Below are 17,776 nucleotides of genomic sequence, written 5' to 3' on the forward strand. Positions count from 1 at the left end.
ACGGAAAAGAAGGAGGAGCATTAAAATTGGGGCTAGTAAGTTTCACGAACGGAATCTGGGAGGACACGGCACTGAGCAGTTTATTTAACAACATACCGCTGGGGTGGACACTGGCTTGGAAGCCGAAGCAAGTAATTAAACCAATTTTATACAGAAATCTCCCAAAACATATGGCATCAACAGAGCAACAAAAACCTACAACTCCCACATGAAGTCAACTATAAAAAAGCAAGCACTGTTTTCAAACTATGTACGTCACATTTGTTCTTTCTATCATATTCTGGCATTTCAGCTGTTATTCTATTGACAGAATATGTCAAGATGTTTTGAAACATGGCTCCAAGTTTAACTCGCCTTGGAATCAATCAATAGGAGCATACAACCTCTTTATGCCTAAAGCAAGCTGTTCTCTTCCACATGTGATACGTGTCGCTTCTGGGACTTTGCAGCTCAGGCTTCACTGGGGAGTCATGGGGCAGACTTGTTAAGCGTACAATTTATGGGGTTACTTGGCCTTTCCCAACAACAGGTAAGATGGCATTGCACTTAGAAATGGAGTGTAACTGATAACTGTGCAGCTAACCTACTATTCATTTCTTGTAGATTAGCAGCTTTTTAGGACTGTTCTGGAGCTGAGGAGCCCTCTAAACAAGGTGAAAGAAGAAAGTGCAAACGCTGGGTTGCAGTTAAACCTCAAAAAAACCAATACACCGCCTGTATTTTAATGCGCCCCCCCCCCCCTCTGAACTTGACATTCCTGAATTTTGCATGGTTTTTACCCTCTAAGCTTTCTTGTGTTTAATGTTTGGGGAAGCAGGGAGTGGTGTGTAGAAAAGCGGAGCTCACTGAGGAGCAACTATTACTTTGTGGTTTTTCTTGAATCAACTCTGCAGACCAGCTGGCTGAAGAACTGAGAGAAGGAGGGGCAAGCCGAGGGAAAGATGCCCCCTTTTAAACCCCAGGGTTTTCTCCTTCTCAAGAGGAGATGGTTCCCAAGGAGCATTAGACTCTTGGGAAATCTGGAGACAGAAGCCCTGTTCCTTTACAAACTCATAGAAGAGAGGAGTTAGGTTTCTTTAAAAGCCTGTTGAATTGTGTGAAATCCATAGGAACAAATAAGAGGTCATCCAGACTCCACTTTCCAAATAATTAAGAGCATTGTCATGTGTCCTTCTCAGATATCCACCCTACTTTAAATTAAGCGGGGCTCCTGAAAAACCTAATAATCTCTGAGTCTTATTTAGGTTAAATGTTTATTTACTTATTTCTTCCTTACGTTTATGAAAAAAGTTGGGTATCCCTTATCCAAAATGGTTGGGATCAAAAGTGTTTTTGATTTGGGGGTACAGTTTACAGTTCTGGGAGTTGAAGTCCAAAACACTTGGAGGACCGAAGTTTGCCCGTGCCTGCCTTATAAACATAGCCAAACGGCAGTTAATACCTTTTTAATAAATGTTTACATGAAACAAAAGTTGGTCTACACAGAACTATGATAAAGCAAAGGTGCCACAATCTCAGTCATTTGACTAGACAGCTTTGGATCTTGGAGTATTTCAGAATTCCAGATAAGAGATGCTCAATCTAAATATCCTGCTTTCCTTTCACTGAGGTCAAGGCCCTTAACTTTCCTCTTACGCTACCTCAGGCATGGGCAAGTCTAGGCCCGGGGGTTGGATGCGGTCCCTTGGGCCCTTCTTTTTCTCACCATCCTATCCTTCCTTCCTTCTCTCTTTCCTTCCATTCCTACCTCCCCTTTTCTCCTTCCTTCCTTCCTTCCTTCCTTCCTTCCTTCCTTCCTTCCTTCCTTCCTTCCTTCCTTCGCTTGCACCTTTTCATCCTTCCTTCCCTCTTTCCTCCCTCTTTCTCTCTCTTTTCCCTTCCCCTTCCTTCCTTCCCTTCTTTGGCTTCCACCCTTTTGTCTTTCCTTCCTTCCCTCTTTCCTCCCTTCTGCTCTCTTTCCCTTTCCCCTTCCTTCCCTCTTTCCGCCCTTCTGCTCTCTTTCCCTTTCCCCTTCCTTCCTTCCTTCCTTCCTTCCTTCCTTCCTTCCTTTCCTCCCTCCCTCCTTCCTTCGCTTTCACCCTTTCATCTTTCCTTCCTTCCCTCTTTCCTCCCCGCTTCTCTCTCTTTCCCTTTTCCCTCCCCCTTTCTTTCTTTCTTTCTTTCTTTCTTTTATTCTTCCTTTTTTTGTCCCTTTTGTCCTTCCTTCCCTCCCTTTTTCTCACTCCTTCTCTCTCGCTCTCCTCCAATGGTGACATGCACCCCCGTCCGTGGACCTTATTTTATGTCTCGCACCCACCAGTGGGTCATGGCCCACAGATTGGGAGCTACTGATGTAAAGGCTGAGCCTCCAAGAGGGGAGGTGTGTGCGTACTGATGTTCTGCGGAGAGAAAGAGAGTGAAAGGGGGAAGTGGGTGTGACAAGAGAGAAAAACTATCTTCCTCTCGGCACTGAGTTCTCTTGGCAGGAAGGGGACTTGGCGAAGACCCACTCCCTCCTGGCCTATTCACACATCATGCAGTCCCCAAGTTAGAAAGTTTGCCCATGCCTGCTCTACTCTCACAACAGCAATCCTACAAGGTGGATCAGGATGGGAGGAAGTGACTGTCGAAAAGCTGTTCAGGAATTTCTTGATTCAAGGGAAACCAAACTCTGGATTACGCAGATTGCGGTCCAACACTAAAACTGCTGGCTCAGTTTCTTGGCCAAGCAGAAATTCTCATAAAACTCCAAACTGAGAGGCATACATAGCATTTACAAAACATAAAAGATATCCATTCTATAATAGAATAAACTCTTAGAGGTTGTGGAAGTTGGGAAGTTTTTGATTACATGTAATCTAGGAACAAAACGGCAACATTTCTTTTTTTAAAAGACACAAGTTTGCATAAACCGTTTAGGAAAGTCACTCCGTGTTCCAACAACATTGTGTAAAAGATAGCTGGCACTGGACGCTGGAGTCACAACCTTGTCCATCTGCAAATTATGAAACACATTTTCTAGCTGCTGTCGCGGTTGCAGTCATGTCATTCCTTCATGCAGCAAACCCTACACTTTTACCAGAGTTAGGGGCACAACACCCCAGAAAAAGTTCTCTTTACTTGAGAGAACCCCTCTCCAGGAATCTCTAGTGTGGTTATATGGTCAATTTTATTCAAATTATGCTGGAGAATCCACAAATGCCTAGAGAAGTGTTCTCTGTAGGAACCTCTAGGTCAGCGTTTCTCAACCTTCCTAATGCCACGACCCCTTAATATAGTTCCTCAGGTTGTGGTGACCCTCAACCATAAAATTATTTTCATTGCTACTTCATAACTGTAATTTTGCTACTGTTATTAATCGTAATGCAAATATCTGATATGCAGGATGGTGGGGTTAGTGGTGGTTGATTTTGTCATATGGGAATTGTAGTTGCTGAGATTTATAGTTAACCTACAATCATTCTGAACTTCACCAATGACGGAATTGAACCAAACTTGGCACACTGAACTCCCATGACCAACAGAAAATACAGCAAGGATTTGGTGGGCATGGACCTTGAGATTTAAAGTTGTAGTTCACCTACATCCAGAGGGTTTGGAAGCCAAGTCCTAAGAGGAATGGCTGAGGGAGCTGGGTATGTTTCGCTTGGAGAAGAAAAAGCTGAGAATGGACACGACGGCCAAGACTAAAGGATGCCACATTGAGGAGTGGTAAGCTTGCTTTCTCCTGCATTTGATAATAAGATACAATGCAGTGGATTCAAATTTCAGAGAATCTAGCTAAACCTTAGGAAGCACTTCAAGACAGTAAGAGCTGTTTGAAAATGAAACAGGTTGCCTGAGAGTGTGATGGAGTCTACTTCTCTGGAGGTTTTTAAACAAAGTCTGGTTGGCCATCTGTCAGGAGGACTTGGATTGGGTTAAACTGGAGGGTCTTGTGGTCTCTCCTAATTCTATGATTTTCAGAAAGAATGAAATTTTTGCTAGTTAAACCCTCTGGCTGTTGTCTAGTATGTGTTGCATCCCAACAACTATTTAAATATGTTGATCAATGCGGACTGATTCCAACAGTTCTGTTGAGTTGTGTTCTATTGATCCATTCTTTAATGCTCGCTTCGACCTTGTTGCTATCATTCAGTGTACTGCCCATGACCTCATATCTTCTGCCTTAGGGGATCTGGCTTTCCTCTGGCCAGACCACAATCCTCAGAGAGCAAAAACTATGCCTAAATATTTATTTTATTCATTTATTTAGAACTTTTATCTCCCCTTCTTCTCTACCTCCGTGGAGGGATTCAGAATGGCTAACAGCAAAAATTCAATGTTATACACTAAATAAGTTCTAAAATACATATAAAAGACAACTCATCAAATTAAAAACATCATCCAACTCAATCCAAATGTTGTGGTCATTTGTTGTTGTTCATTCGTTCAGTCGTCTCCGACTCTTCATGACCTCATGGACCAGCCCACGCCAGAGCTCCCTGTTGGCCATCACCACCCCCAGCTCCTTCAAGGTCAGTCCAGTCACTTCAAGGATGCCATCCATCCATCTTGCCCTTGGTCGGCCCCTCTTCCTTTTACCTTCTACTTTCCCCAGCATAATTGTCTTCTCTAGGCTACTCCACGCTATTCTTCTCTTCTCCCTCTTTCTCTCTTTGTCCTGCTGCTGTTGTTGTTTTTGTTGTTGTTTGCCTTCAAGTCATGTCCAACTTATGGTGACCCATTGAGTTTTCTGGGGCTCAGTGTATGTGACTCACCCAAGGTCACTCAGTGGGTTTCCATGGCCAAGCCAGAGTCAAACTCTGGTTTCTAGAGTTCTTGTCCATTATTGAATGAGTAAATAAAGGACAAAACTCAAACACAGGGGAACTCCAGACAAGAAACAATCAGGGGCACCTAATCACCTCTTAACAGAGAATTCCCTCAGGCAGTAACAAGTCACACCTAAAAACTGTCAGGCCATCAAATGCTGATCAAGGTGGCCAATTGAAACAGTCACATCTACCTCCAATAGACAAGGAGTCCTTTCTCCCATCCTGGACCTTACACAGATATATAAACCCAATTTTCCTAGTTTCCAACACACCTCACAACCTCTGAGGATGCTTGGCACAGATGAAGGCAAAACATCAGGAGAGAATGCTTCTAGAACATGGCTATACAGCCCCCAAAAACCTACAACAAACCATTATTGAAACCATTAAATGCTACTTCCTCTTACTTGTGCCTCTGAGTCAAAGTAGATGCCATAGATTCAAAACTGGGATAATGTATGGATAAGAAGGAACGGCAGATGTATGCCATTTTCTCCTGAAGCTAAACATCTGCTCCTTGCTTGAATCCTTGGCTCAGGCATACTTATACTTCTTCCCACATGACTGACCAAATTTCCTTCGACATCGTATAACAAACATAACAATAGGTTCTTGTGGGTTTTTTCGTGCTATAGGGCCATTTTCTAGAGGCATTTCTCCTGACGTTTGCCTGCATCTATGGCAAGCATCCTCAGAGGTAGTGAGGTCTGTTGGAACTAGGAAAGAGGGTTTATATATCTGTGGAATGACCAGGATGGGACAAAAAACTCTTGTCTGCTGGAGCTAGGTGTAAATGTTTCAACTGACCACCATGATTACCATTTGACAGATTAGAGAGATGGGCTGAAACTAACAAAATGAAGTTCAACTGACAAATGCAAGATACTCCACTTTGGCAGGAAAAACGAAATGCAAAGATACAGAATGGGGGACGCCTGGCTTGAGAGCAGTACGTGTGAAAAAGATCTTGGAGTCCTCGTGGACAACTAGTTAAGCATGAGCCAACAATGTCATGTGGCAGCAAAAAAAGCCAATGGGATTTTGGCCTGCATCAATAGGAGCATAGTGTCTAGATCTAGGGAAGTAATGCTACCCCTCTATTCTGCTCTGGTTAGACCACACCTGGAATATTGTGTCCAATTCTGGGCACCACAATTCAAGAGAGATATGGACAAGCTGGAATGTGTCCAGAGGAGGGCGACTAAAATGATCAAGGGTCTGGAGAATAAGCCCTATGAGGAGTGGCTTAAGGAGCTGGGCATGTTTAGCCTGAAGAAGAGAAGGCTGAGAGGGGATATGATAGCCATGTATAAATATGTGAGAGGAAGCCACAGGGAGGAGGGAGCAAGCTTGTTTTCTGCTTCCTTGGAGACTAGGATGCGGAACAATGGCTTCAAACTACGAGGAGATTAGGTTTTTGTAGGTTTTTTCAGGCTATAGGGCCATGTTCTAGAGGCATTTCTCCTGACGTTTCACCTGCATCTATGGCAAGCATCCTCAGAGAACATGTCCCTATAGCCCGAAAAAACCTACAAGAACCTAGTGATTCCAGCCATGAAAGCCTTCGACAATACATTAAACATAACAATATAATTCAAAAACATAGTTTAAATCAATACTTTTAAATCTAACTCATACAACGGACAAACAGGATTTTTTTCTTTCCAGAGTGGTAGATACTGATATCATATTTGCATCCATTACAACTATTTCTTTCGGGGAAACATCCTAAGGACCACCAGCAATAGCTAACAGAGAAGGTTATGGACCACCACATTTGACTGCTGTTGGTTGACACAACTACAGCTGCATAAACGTTCAACAAGGCAGTGTTGTGTGGTGGTCTGGATGCTTGGCTATGACATGATGAGACCAGGTTCAAATCCCTACTTGGCCATGTAAAACCACTGGACAACGTATTGTCGAAGGCTTTCATGGCCGGAATCACTAGGTCAACCCACTGGACAACCTTGAGGAAGTTACATCTATCACGCTGGTTTGCAAAGGCACACCAATTGTTCTAGAGATACAATTCACAGCACTCCAAAAACCTTGCCAGCCTCCAAAGAACAGGATAACATTCTGCTTATTTAACCGAATCAAGGGAAAACAAACTTCCTAACACAGCAGCTGTTGGAAGGTATTAAACACAACCCCAACAAACCTGTTATAATCCAAAACAATTTCAGAAATGCTGTTTCAAGTTACCCAGGCTGGAATGAGTTTGTTTCTATAGTGACTCGCACAGAAACCGATGCACACACCCAAAAGGTTTGGGGGGATTCTGAGCGATTTGGAAATTCTGATTTATCTGCCAGATAAGAGGCTTAAGACAGGGAAAGCCTGCATAGTTGTCCGGCCGAGTCTTCCAATTTGTCGCACCCCGGGGATTAACGGGCGAAAGACAGCGAGCAGCGAAACGGAACGTCCAGCAAAGGCAGCTTTGTGTTTGGCAAATCAAGGCCCACACAAATGCACTCATGGCGCTAAAAGTAATTAAGAATGCAATCTCCCTTAACTAAAGCAAGCAGGCCACAACAAAAAGCGCAGCCCTTTTGTCATGTCATTGATGCAGCTGAACGGAGTGGAAATAATTCCTTGGTTTTCATCTGCCTGATTTTAACAGCCATGGGAAGGAGGACTACACCATTCTCCATTTTGCAGATTTCCACCAGCCCCCCAGACCTAAAACCTCTCCTTGTTGCAACACTGTCTTGAATGTTATTATTATCTCTTGCTGATAGCGCTCAAGGATTATATGAGATACAAGGCTGGCTTTTCCCCATTCAGTACTTTTTTGTGAGTGGGAAAACAACCAAATTCAGGCTCACATATTCTCATTTTATAAAGTTGGCAATGGAAACAATTATTTCTCTCCCAGGCCACCGCTGCTCCAATCCACCCAGCTAGCGCATGGGAAGCCAAAGGCATGGGTTCATGCCTGCCAGATCTGGCTGTGGCACTCTTTGTTGGCTGGATCATAATGAGGTTTTCACATCTGTAGAGTAGCAGAGTTGGATGGGGGGTCCCAAAGGATATCTAGTCCACCACCCATCAATTCAGGGCCCCACAGTGAAAACAACTTTAACAAGTGACTATCTAACCTCCATTTGGAAGCCCCAGGTGAAGGAGACTCCACCACCTTCTGAGGAATTCCAACCCTACAGCAAAAACAGACATGACAGGTGGTTATCTAGCCAAGATTTAGATATTCCAGGTGAAGGAGACCCCACCATCTTCTGAGGGAGTCTAACCCTACAGCAAAAACAACCATGACAGATTGTTAGATTGTCACCTGTTAAAACAACTTTAACAGGTGACCATCTAACCCAGGGGAAGGGGACTCCACCACCCTCTGAGGGAGTCCAACCCTACAGCAAAAACAGCCCTGACAGGTGGCTATCTACCACGATTTAGAAAGTCCACGTGAAGGAGACCCCACCACTTTCTGAGGGAGTCTATTCTATGATTCTCCTGACATTTCACTTGCATCTATGGCAAGCATCCTCAGTGGTTGTCAGGAAGTTTTTCTTAATATTTAGGTAGAATCTCTCGCTGTAGTTTGAACCCATTGCTCTGTGTCTAAGTCTCTTGAGTAGCAGAGAACAAGCCCGTTCCCTCTCCAATGAGAACCTTTCAAATATTTAAACATGACTATCATGTCACCACTTAACCTTCCCTTCTCCAGGCTTAACATACCCAGCTCCCTAAGCCATTCCTCATAGGGCTTGGCTTCCAGACCTTTTACCATCTAGACTGCCCTTCTCTGGACACATTAACATATTAGAAACACAGAATTGTGCATGTGCACAGTGTTCCAAATCAGATCTGACCAAAGCATAACAGAGTGATACTATTGCTTCCCAGGATTAAGAAGCAGAGATTTTCGCTGCACGGAAGGTAAACTAGATATCTCTCAAGGATGCATTCACAGTTTTTCCTGCATTAGCAGAAAAATTGAGTAAATGGCTTTTGGGTCTATACTGATATCACAATTTACCAAAATACCAATAATATGTGCACTCTCACAGATTTTATATTCTATTTGGTCAGTACTCTAGAATCATAGAGTTAGAGGAGACCTTGTGGGCCATCCAGTCCAACCCCATTCTGCCAAGAAGAAGGAAAATCACATCTAAAGCATCCCCGACAGATGACCATCCAGCCTCTGCTTAAAAGCCTCCAAAGAAGGAGCCTCCACCACACTCTGGGGCAGAGAGTTCCACTGCTGAACAGCTCTCACAGTTAGGAAGTTCTTCCTCATGCTCAGGTGGAATCTCCTTTCCTGTAGTTTGAAGCCATTGTTCTATGTCCTAGTCTCCAGGGAAGCAGAAAACAAGCTTGCTCTCTCCTCCCTATGACTTCCCCTCACATCTTTATACATGGCCTTATTATTATAATAATAAACCTTTATTTATACCCCGCTACCATCTCCCGAAGGACTCGGTGCGGCTTACAAGAGGCCGAGCCCAAATACATCAGTAAAAACAGCAACAACAGCAATACAGACAATACATAAACTCATAAACAAAGCAATAAACAGTAACAATAACACCTAGACGCATTAAAAACCTATGGCAGGGCCAAATGTAATAATTAAAATTTTAAAAAATGCTGGGCATGACAAGGTGACATATAACTAGGATAGGTATTTGGAGAGAGAGGGAGCGAGCGAGCCTTCATCATGTCTCCTCTCAGTCTTCTCTTCTGCAGACTAAGCATGCTCAGCTCTTTAAGCCACTCCTCATAGGGCTTGTTCTCCAGACCCTTGATCATTTTAGTCACCCACCTCTGGACACATTCCAGCTTGTCAACATCTCCCTTCAATTGGACACAGTATTCCAGGTGTGGTCTGACCAAGGCAGAATAGAGAGGTAGCATGACTTCCCTGGATCTAGACACTATACTCCTATTTATGCAAGCCAAAATCCCATTGGCTTTTTTAGCCTTCACATGACATTGATTGGGAGCAGCTGGATGCCTCCATGTCAGTGAGGCAGTAAGTCCACTCTGGGTTTTAGTCTGAAGTTTATAGGGACTACCTGGGATGCTTAATCAAATTCTCCCTGTCAGTTTAGCCAGTCTAGAAGTTCCCACTTCTGTTCCTTCACCACTGGTTCCATTCTGCTTCCAAGCTAGAAGTTAGCTTTCCAAATATCTACGCTTATACAGTTGTTGACGATTTCAGCCTCTTTGAACTTGTGAGTATGCTTTTCGTTTTCAAAATTATTTTTATTGCTATGTGCCAACTGATTCCATTTGCACACCGCCCTGAGATTTTGCGATTAAAGATAGGACGTAAATGTTTCACCAAAATAAAAATTAATACATCCATGCCAGCCCAACACGCCTGGCTTGCTTTTACAAGAAAACCAGAAAGAACAAGCGTCTTCGGGCACATGCAGAGCCAGATCGGCAGGAAGGGTGAGATTTGCTGGACGGGTTGAGCCAGCATCGGGTGCCAAACCTTGAACGCCTCGATCGGGAACATCAGAAGTTACTGTAAACGCAGAAAAATGCTTATGGGACCCAAAAAATGTTTCCTAATGCATGGCACCCGGCCAGGAAAGTTCTTGTGTTGTCAGCATCCTTGCTTTGGGAGGAGTTGAAATGAGGAGACGGCAGCAGCTTCAGGATTTTTTATTCTGAGTCACCAATAAGTTGTTTACAGGGAAGTGCTTCTCCTGCTGCTAATGATGTGTTTGACTTTTCAAGGCCTATCTTTAGATCAAAGTCTGCACTCACACAAGCACACAATTCAGCTCCAGCCCTTTTATCACGTCTCCCCAGCAGACAAGGTGACTGAAGGAAAACATTTGGTTCTGAGGGAGGAACAAGAAGAAATTCGAGGAGAAAATCATTTCCATCATGATATAAGGGCTGGCCTCTCTCTTAGCCTCCTTCGAGACAAAGAAAGTTCTTCCAAAGTAAAAGAGAAGTCAGACACAACTTCACAGGAGTCTGCAGGGAACCAGGAAAAACGCAAGTCTGGAGGTCAGCCCCAGGGTACCGGTCACCGTGAACTCCTATTTGTCCAAATTTTAAATAGGTGCAAAATCCTGTTCCCAAAAGAGATCCAGCACCTCCTTTAAAGTTGAAGATAATATCTGGAATGGATTCATTGCCCCACTATTTTGTATAGTATTAGAAGTGGACCAAGGGTGCAGTTCTAACGTATTTAAAAAACAAACAAAGTTTATAAACATGGCATTATATTATGAGGGTTGAATGAAAAGTAATGCCTCCACCTTCATAACTCCTCAAGAGATGGCAGTACTGGTATGCGGCAATTACTGGCTTGTTCAGTAGACTCTCCTCTACAGTTCCATTTTGGTGCGAAGCCTTAGCATTGAGTGGTTGTGTTGTTAAAGTGTGAAGTATGGAACCCTGTGCAGACGGTCAGTCAATGTGACTTAAGCAATGTTCTGTCATTGAATTCTTGGCAGCAGAACGTGTCACCCCAAAGAAGATTCATCAGATAATGCAAGCTGTTTATGGAGATTGTGTTGATGTGAGTACTGTGCGTCGTTGGGTGAATAAGTTTAAAGATGTTGAGGTGGGAACATCTGACTTGCGTGACAAATAAAGAGTTGGACATCCTGTGACAGCAACCACCGAGTTTCACAAGCAAAAGGTTGACAGATTGATTCAGGACAATCGTCGTATCACTCAGAGAGAAATTTCAAGCATAATCGGCATTTCACAAGAGCGTGTGGGTCACATTATTGGTTTGCTTGGCTATCGGAAGATCTGTGCATGATGGGAACACCGCAGAACTTCAGAGACTGGATCTCATCACAGTATGGCATCCTCCATTCAGTCCAGATTTAGCACCACTTGACTTCCATCTGTTCCTGATAATGAAAAAAGATCTGCAGGGACATCATGATGCTTCTGACGAAGACGTTGAGAGAACTGTGAGATGCTGGTTGCAGAAACAGAGTGTCGACTTCTTCCGTAACGGCTTCAAAAAACTTGTTCATCATTGGCAGAAATATATCCAATTGTCTGGTGATTATGTGGAAAAGTGAATAGTGGTAGTTAAAGAGCACATTCGAAGGATTATTTCTGCATTGTTGTTGTTCATTCGTTCAGTCGTCTCCAACTCTTCGTGACCTCATGGACCAGCCCATGCCAGAGCTCCCTGTTGGCCGTCACCACCCCCAGCTCCTTCAAGGTCAGTCCAGTCACTTCAAGGATGCCATCCATCCATTTCTGCATTAGATTTATTAAAATATTCCCATCCAAACTCAAGTAATGAAGGTGGAGGCATTACTTTTCATTCAACCCTTGTAAATGTCCTTTGATCAGAAGCTGGCCACTTGGGAGTGCCTCTGGTGTGGCTATACGGAGGTGCTCCATTCGCATGTGGTGGGGCTCAGACAGCATTGTAGTAGATAGTCTGAGGTCTGCTCTTCTCCACACTCGAATGTCATGGACTCCACTGTGTAGCCCCATTTCTGAAGGTTGGCTGTGCATCTCAGGGTGCCAGAGCACAGTCTGTTCAGCACCTTCCATTGCCCCAATGATGTGGAAGCTTATTAGATGGAGAACTGGAGTTTGCAAGGCAAAGGATATGTCGCCCAAGAGGACAGCCAATCTAGGAAGCCTGGCTAGACCACCCTTCCTGGAATGCCTTCTGTGCCATCTACATATTCAATGGACACAAATGTCTATTTACATTTCGACTTCCTCGACAAGGCAGACCCAACATTTTATACTGAGTATACATGAAGAAATCCGGGGAGAGTCACACTTTGAAGATCGATTATGCATTTGGGGCAGAGATAAATTCTTGCTCTGCCTTTCCTCAATTCCCTTCTACACCAGTCATCATCCAGGCTGCCATCTCCACCCATGTATCCATCAGGACATTTCTAGTCCAGTGTCTATCTGTACATCACTATAAAGGGTTGAAGTGGGAGGAAGAAAGAGCAGGTGGAGCAAACATCCCATCTGCTTCAATGGGAATAGGCGTATAGAAGAAATGACCAAACTTCAGCCCTCTAGGTGTTTTGGACTCCAACTCCCACAATTCCCAACAGCCAGTAGGCTGTTAGGAATTGTGGGAGTTGGAGTCCAAAACACCTGGAGGGTCAAAGTTTGCCCATGCTTGGCCTATAGAGTTAAACATAGGTTGCCATCTGAATGGGAGAAAAGATTGTAGGTCCCACTGACCATGACTGTAGAGAAAATGTTGAGGCTATATATGTGGACTGGTCAATATACCATAGTGGTTCAGGTAGTCAGGCAAAAATATATAGTTGGTGCTACAAATCCATGGATTCTGTATCCATGATTCAACCATCCATGACTTGAAAATATTTCCAATTCTGTTACGCAAACTTTTTTGACATTTTACTCCAATTATGGATATTATGATACTTGAATATCCACAGATTTTGGTATCCATGGAATTCTCTGCAGACACCACTGTATAACACTTAGGGCCCTTCCACATAGTCCTATATCCCAGAATATTAAGGCAGAAATTCGCACATTATCTGTGTGTGGACTCAGATAAGCCAGTTCAAGGCAGATATTGTGGGATTTTCTGCTTTGATATTCTGGGATATAGGGCTGTGTGGAAGGGCACTTAGTTTCTATATCCAGAAGACCCATTTTCACATTGGATGAGGAATATTGTTACACTCCAGGACAGGAAAAAGTCTCTAACTGTAAACACCACACCGTTGATTGGAAAACAATCCTTTTATTGGAGATAATTAAAAAGCAGCAAGTAAAAAGCACTTTAAAGAAATAGGTAAACCCAATTAGGTAAGTAGATAAGCAGAAGCAAAAATAGTCCAGTGTAAAGTTCAGCCAAGTCCATAAAACAAAGTCCACACTTCTCTAATATAATTCGGGAAAACAGGAAACACTAATCCAAGCCATGAGTAGGCTACAATCCAAGAATCCAATCCATGAACAAGAAATACTTAGACAAGAATCTTCCAAGCAAAGCTTCAATGAAACAGTGATGAGAACTACACTTGATTCCAACAATGCTTCATCTGACTATATTTCCCATACTTGGAACTTTTATCGCCTCGTTAAGCTATTCCACGCACTCAGGAATTGGTTTCGCTTTACTTGAGGTCCCCTTATCTTTTTCTGTCGGAGCCTGGCAGAACGCCGAAGGCATTGTTCAGCCTGTCTGTTTTGACTAATTTCCTCTCGCCTATCTATTTTGACTAATTTCCTCTCGCCTATCTATTTTTTCATTAAGTCTTGCAGCTGGGCCAGGTGCCCAGTTGTTATCAAGCCCCAACTCCTGGGAACTGTCTGGTAGCAATTCAGGGAGTACACTATCATCCCCACACCCTTCAGGGACATTCTCGTGGGAAACTACACTTTGCACAGGGGTCTCCTAGTCCTTCTCTGCATCAGTATCATTGACCAAACCACTGCCATCTTGGAACTCATTGGCATCACTTCCCACATCCAAAGCACTCTGATCCTGAAACACAATCACAGGCTGAAGTCCAACAAATATATCAAGTTCAAGCTACTAGCTGAGCAATAGGGCATATCAAATTCCAAGACTTGAAAGGAATAAAAGGATCTATGGACTTTAGGAGACCACAAGCTAAAACGTGAGTCAATGGTGTGAAGCAGATGCCAAGAAGTTGAACACAAGCTGAGCCTGTGTCAACAAAGGAATAGTTTCCAGATCAAGGCAAGGAACAGTGCCACTCTATTCCACTTTGGTTAGACTTTACCTAGAATATTACATCCAGTTCTGGGCACTATGGTTCAAGAAAGATGTTGACAAGCTGGAATTTGTTCAGGGAAGTGTGACTAAAGCGATCAAAGATCTGAAAATGAAGCATGATGAGGAACAGCTTACGGAGATGTTTAACCTGGAGAAGCTGGAGAGGTGATACTGCATCCATTTTTAGATATCTGACAGAATATCATGAATGTCATTGCCATCTTGTCCCCTGTGACATCAGCGCCCCTCCCCTAGCAATAATGTAATATTATGTAGTACTAGTGTTATGAATGATGTAATAGTACTATGCTAGTTATGTATTATGTAGTATGTTGTATGTTGTATGTACTTATGACTTGTAAGCCGCTCTGAGTCCCCTTCGGGGTGAGAAGGGCGGCATATAAATGTCGTAAATAATAAATAAATAAATAAATAAATAAATAAGAGAGAGAAAGCTTGTTTTCTGCTGTTGCAGACTTGGTTGTATCCACACTTTTGAATTAATGTAGTCCAGTACTACGTCTCCAGTTCCTTCGTTTACCAAAACCACTTCGGATTACAGTATTCCCTCAATTATCGTGGGTGTTACGTTCTAGGACCACCCACGAAAAGTGAAAATCCGCGAAGTAGGGACGCTATATTTATTTTAATATTTATATATTATTTTAGTAGTTATACACTATTTTAAGTGTTTATAAGCCCTCCACACACACTTATACACTACATAACCCTCCTTGAACATGTTGTTCATGTAATCCTCGGCTCCAGCTTTATCCGCAGAGGCAGCAAAACCCAAGAAACAGCAAAAATACCGCAATAAATATTTTACATTAATATTTATTGCGGTATTTTTGCTGTTTTCATAGAATCATAGAATCAAAGAGTTGGAAGAGACCTTATGGGCCATCCAGTCCAACTCCCTGCCAAGAAGCAGGAATATTGCATTCAAATCACCCCTGACAGATGGCCATCCAGCCTCTGTTTAAAAGCTTCCAAAGAAGGAGCCTCCACCACACTCCGGGGCAGAGAGTTCCACTGCTGAACAGCTCTCACAGTTAGGAAGTTCTTCCTCATGTTCAGATGGAATCTCCTCTCTTGTAGTTTGAAGCCATTGTTCCGCCTCCTAGTCTCCAAGGAAGCAGAAAACAAGCTTGCTCCCTCCTCCTCCCTGTGGCTTCCTCTCACATATTTATACATGGCTATCATATCCCTTCTCAGCCTTCTCTTCTTCAGGCTAAACATGCCCAGCTCCTTAAGCCGCTCCTCATAGGGCTTGTTCTCCAGACCTTTTATCATTTTAGTCGCTCTCCTCTGGACACATTCCAGCTTGTCAATATCTCTCATGAATTGTGGTGCCCAGAATTGGACACAATATTCCAGGTGAGGTCTAACCAAGGCGGAATAGAGGGGCAGCATTACTTCCCTAGACACTATGCTCCTATTGATGCAGGCCAAAATCCCATTGGCTTTTTTTGCCGCCACATCACATTGTTGGCTCATGTTTAACTTGTTGTCCACGAGGACTCCAAGATCTTTTTCACACGTACTGCTCTCGAGCCAGGCATCGTCCCCCATTCTGTATCTTTGCAGGTTTTTGCGGTACTCCATCATTGACATTGACTGGTTTTCTCACCAAATCAGGCAAATTCACTGCCAGCAAAGGCTGGTTTGAGAAATAAATATTTTACGTTAATATTTATTGGAATTTATTGCGGTTTTCCAATAAATATTTTTCATTAATATTTATTGGAAAACCGCAAAATAGCAAGTCCGCGAGAAGCGAACCCCAAAGTAGCGAGGGATTACTGTATCTCCTGGAGGAGATTGTTTTGCTATGTGCCTTCAAACTGATTTCATTTTTTGGTGACCCTATCTCAGCTGTGAAGATTTATGCAGAGGAGATTTGCTATTGCAAATCTTGGGCCTTGCTCAAGGTCACTCTGTGAGTTTCCATGCTGAGTAAGGATATAAACCTTGCCTCCTGATCGGACATTCAAACCACCAGATGTCCTAAATCCAGCTTGATGTTCACTCCTGCACTCTTTGCGCCCATAACATGCATTGCTTGGATCTTCCTGTTCCAAATCCCTTCCAACTCCCCAATGCTCTCTCCTTTACTTTGCCCTTATAAAGGAGCAATTGATGTACGAAGCCAAGAGGCAAACATCCAGAAGAGACGGAGATGGATGAACCTCTCTGGCATGTACCCTGAAGGAACTTGTCTTCACAGCTGAAAGAGCTTATCTGTCACCTAATAAAGGAATCAACCCCACTTACAGCTTTGACCAATATGGTTCTCTTTATTAAACAGGCCCTTGGTTTAAGGCAGAGTAGAGGTTCTTTGCATCTCCATATTCTGAATTATATGCCAGGCAACAGAACAAACAGAGTCTAGGATGCAGGAGAGATCAGAAGACCAAACATCTCATTAAATGTGTTGTCGAAGGCTTCATGGCCAGAATCACTGGGTGGTTGTGAGTTTTCCGGGCTGTATGTCCATATTCCAGAAGCATTCTGTCCTGACGTTTCACCCACATCTATGGCAGGCATCCTCAGAGGTTGTGAGGTCTGTTGGAAACTAGGCAAGTGGGGTTTATATCTCTATGGAATCATGTCCAGGGTGGGAGAAAGAACTCTTGTCTGCTTGAGGCAGGTGTGAATGTTACAATTGGCCACCTTGATTAGCATTTAATGGCCTTGCAGCTTCAAAGCTTGGCTGGTTAGTGCCTCTCAGCCTTCTCTTCTGCAGGCTAAATATGTCCAGCTCTTTAAGCCACTCCTCATAGGGCTCGTTCTCCAGACCTTTGATAATTTTAGTCACCCTCCTCTGAACACATTCCAGCTTGACAACATCTCACTTCAATTGTGGTGGCCAGAACTGGACACAGTAATCCAGTTTACAGATATCCTTCTTCAATTGGCCATGAAAATTCAAGAAGCATGCCCAGGTCAGGATGAGAGAGATGAGAGACAAGATGAACCTTTTATATCCAACCAAAGACTGTCTTCTGAGAATTTGTTTTGGGCTTTTGACATCTGAAGATGGCCAGGATGCCTATTCAAGAGCAGAGCCCTCTGTTACAGAATCATAGAATCATAGAGTTGGAAGAGACCTAGTGGACCATCCAGTCCAATCCCATTTTGCCAAGAAGCAGAAAAATCCATTCAAAGCACCCCCAACAGATGGCCATCCAGCCTCTGTTTAAAAGCCTCCAAAGAAGGAACCTCCATCACACTTCAGGGCAGAGAGTTCCACTGCTGAACA

At 43.4% G+C, this 17,776-nt stretch overlaps 1 protein-coding gene across 2 annotated transcripts in view; it reads right to left on the bottom strand.

The window, feature by feature from the left end:
* The window catches only part of DAAM1 (dishevelled associated activator of morphogenesis 1), a 287,972-nt gene that overhangs the window by 171,041 nt on the left and 99,155 nt on the right, over window positions 1–17,776 (bottom strand). The window lies entirely within an intron of this gene.

Source organism: Anolis sagrei, chromosome 1 (assembly GCF_037176765.1).
Source record: "Anolis sagrei isolate rAnoSag1 chromosome 1, rAnoSag1.mat, whole genome shotgun sequence".
Classification (NCBI taxonomy): Eukaryota; Metazoa; Chordata; class Lepidosauria; order Squamata; family Dactyloidae; genus Anolis; species Anolis sagrei.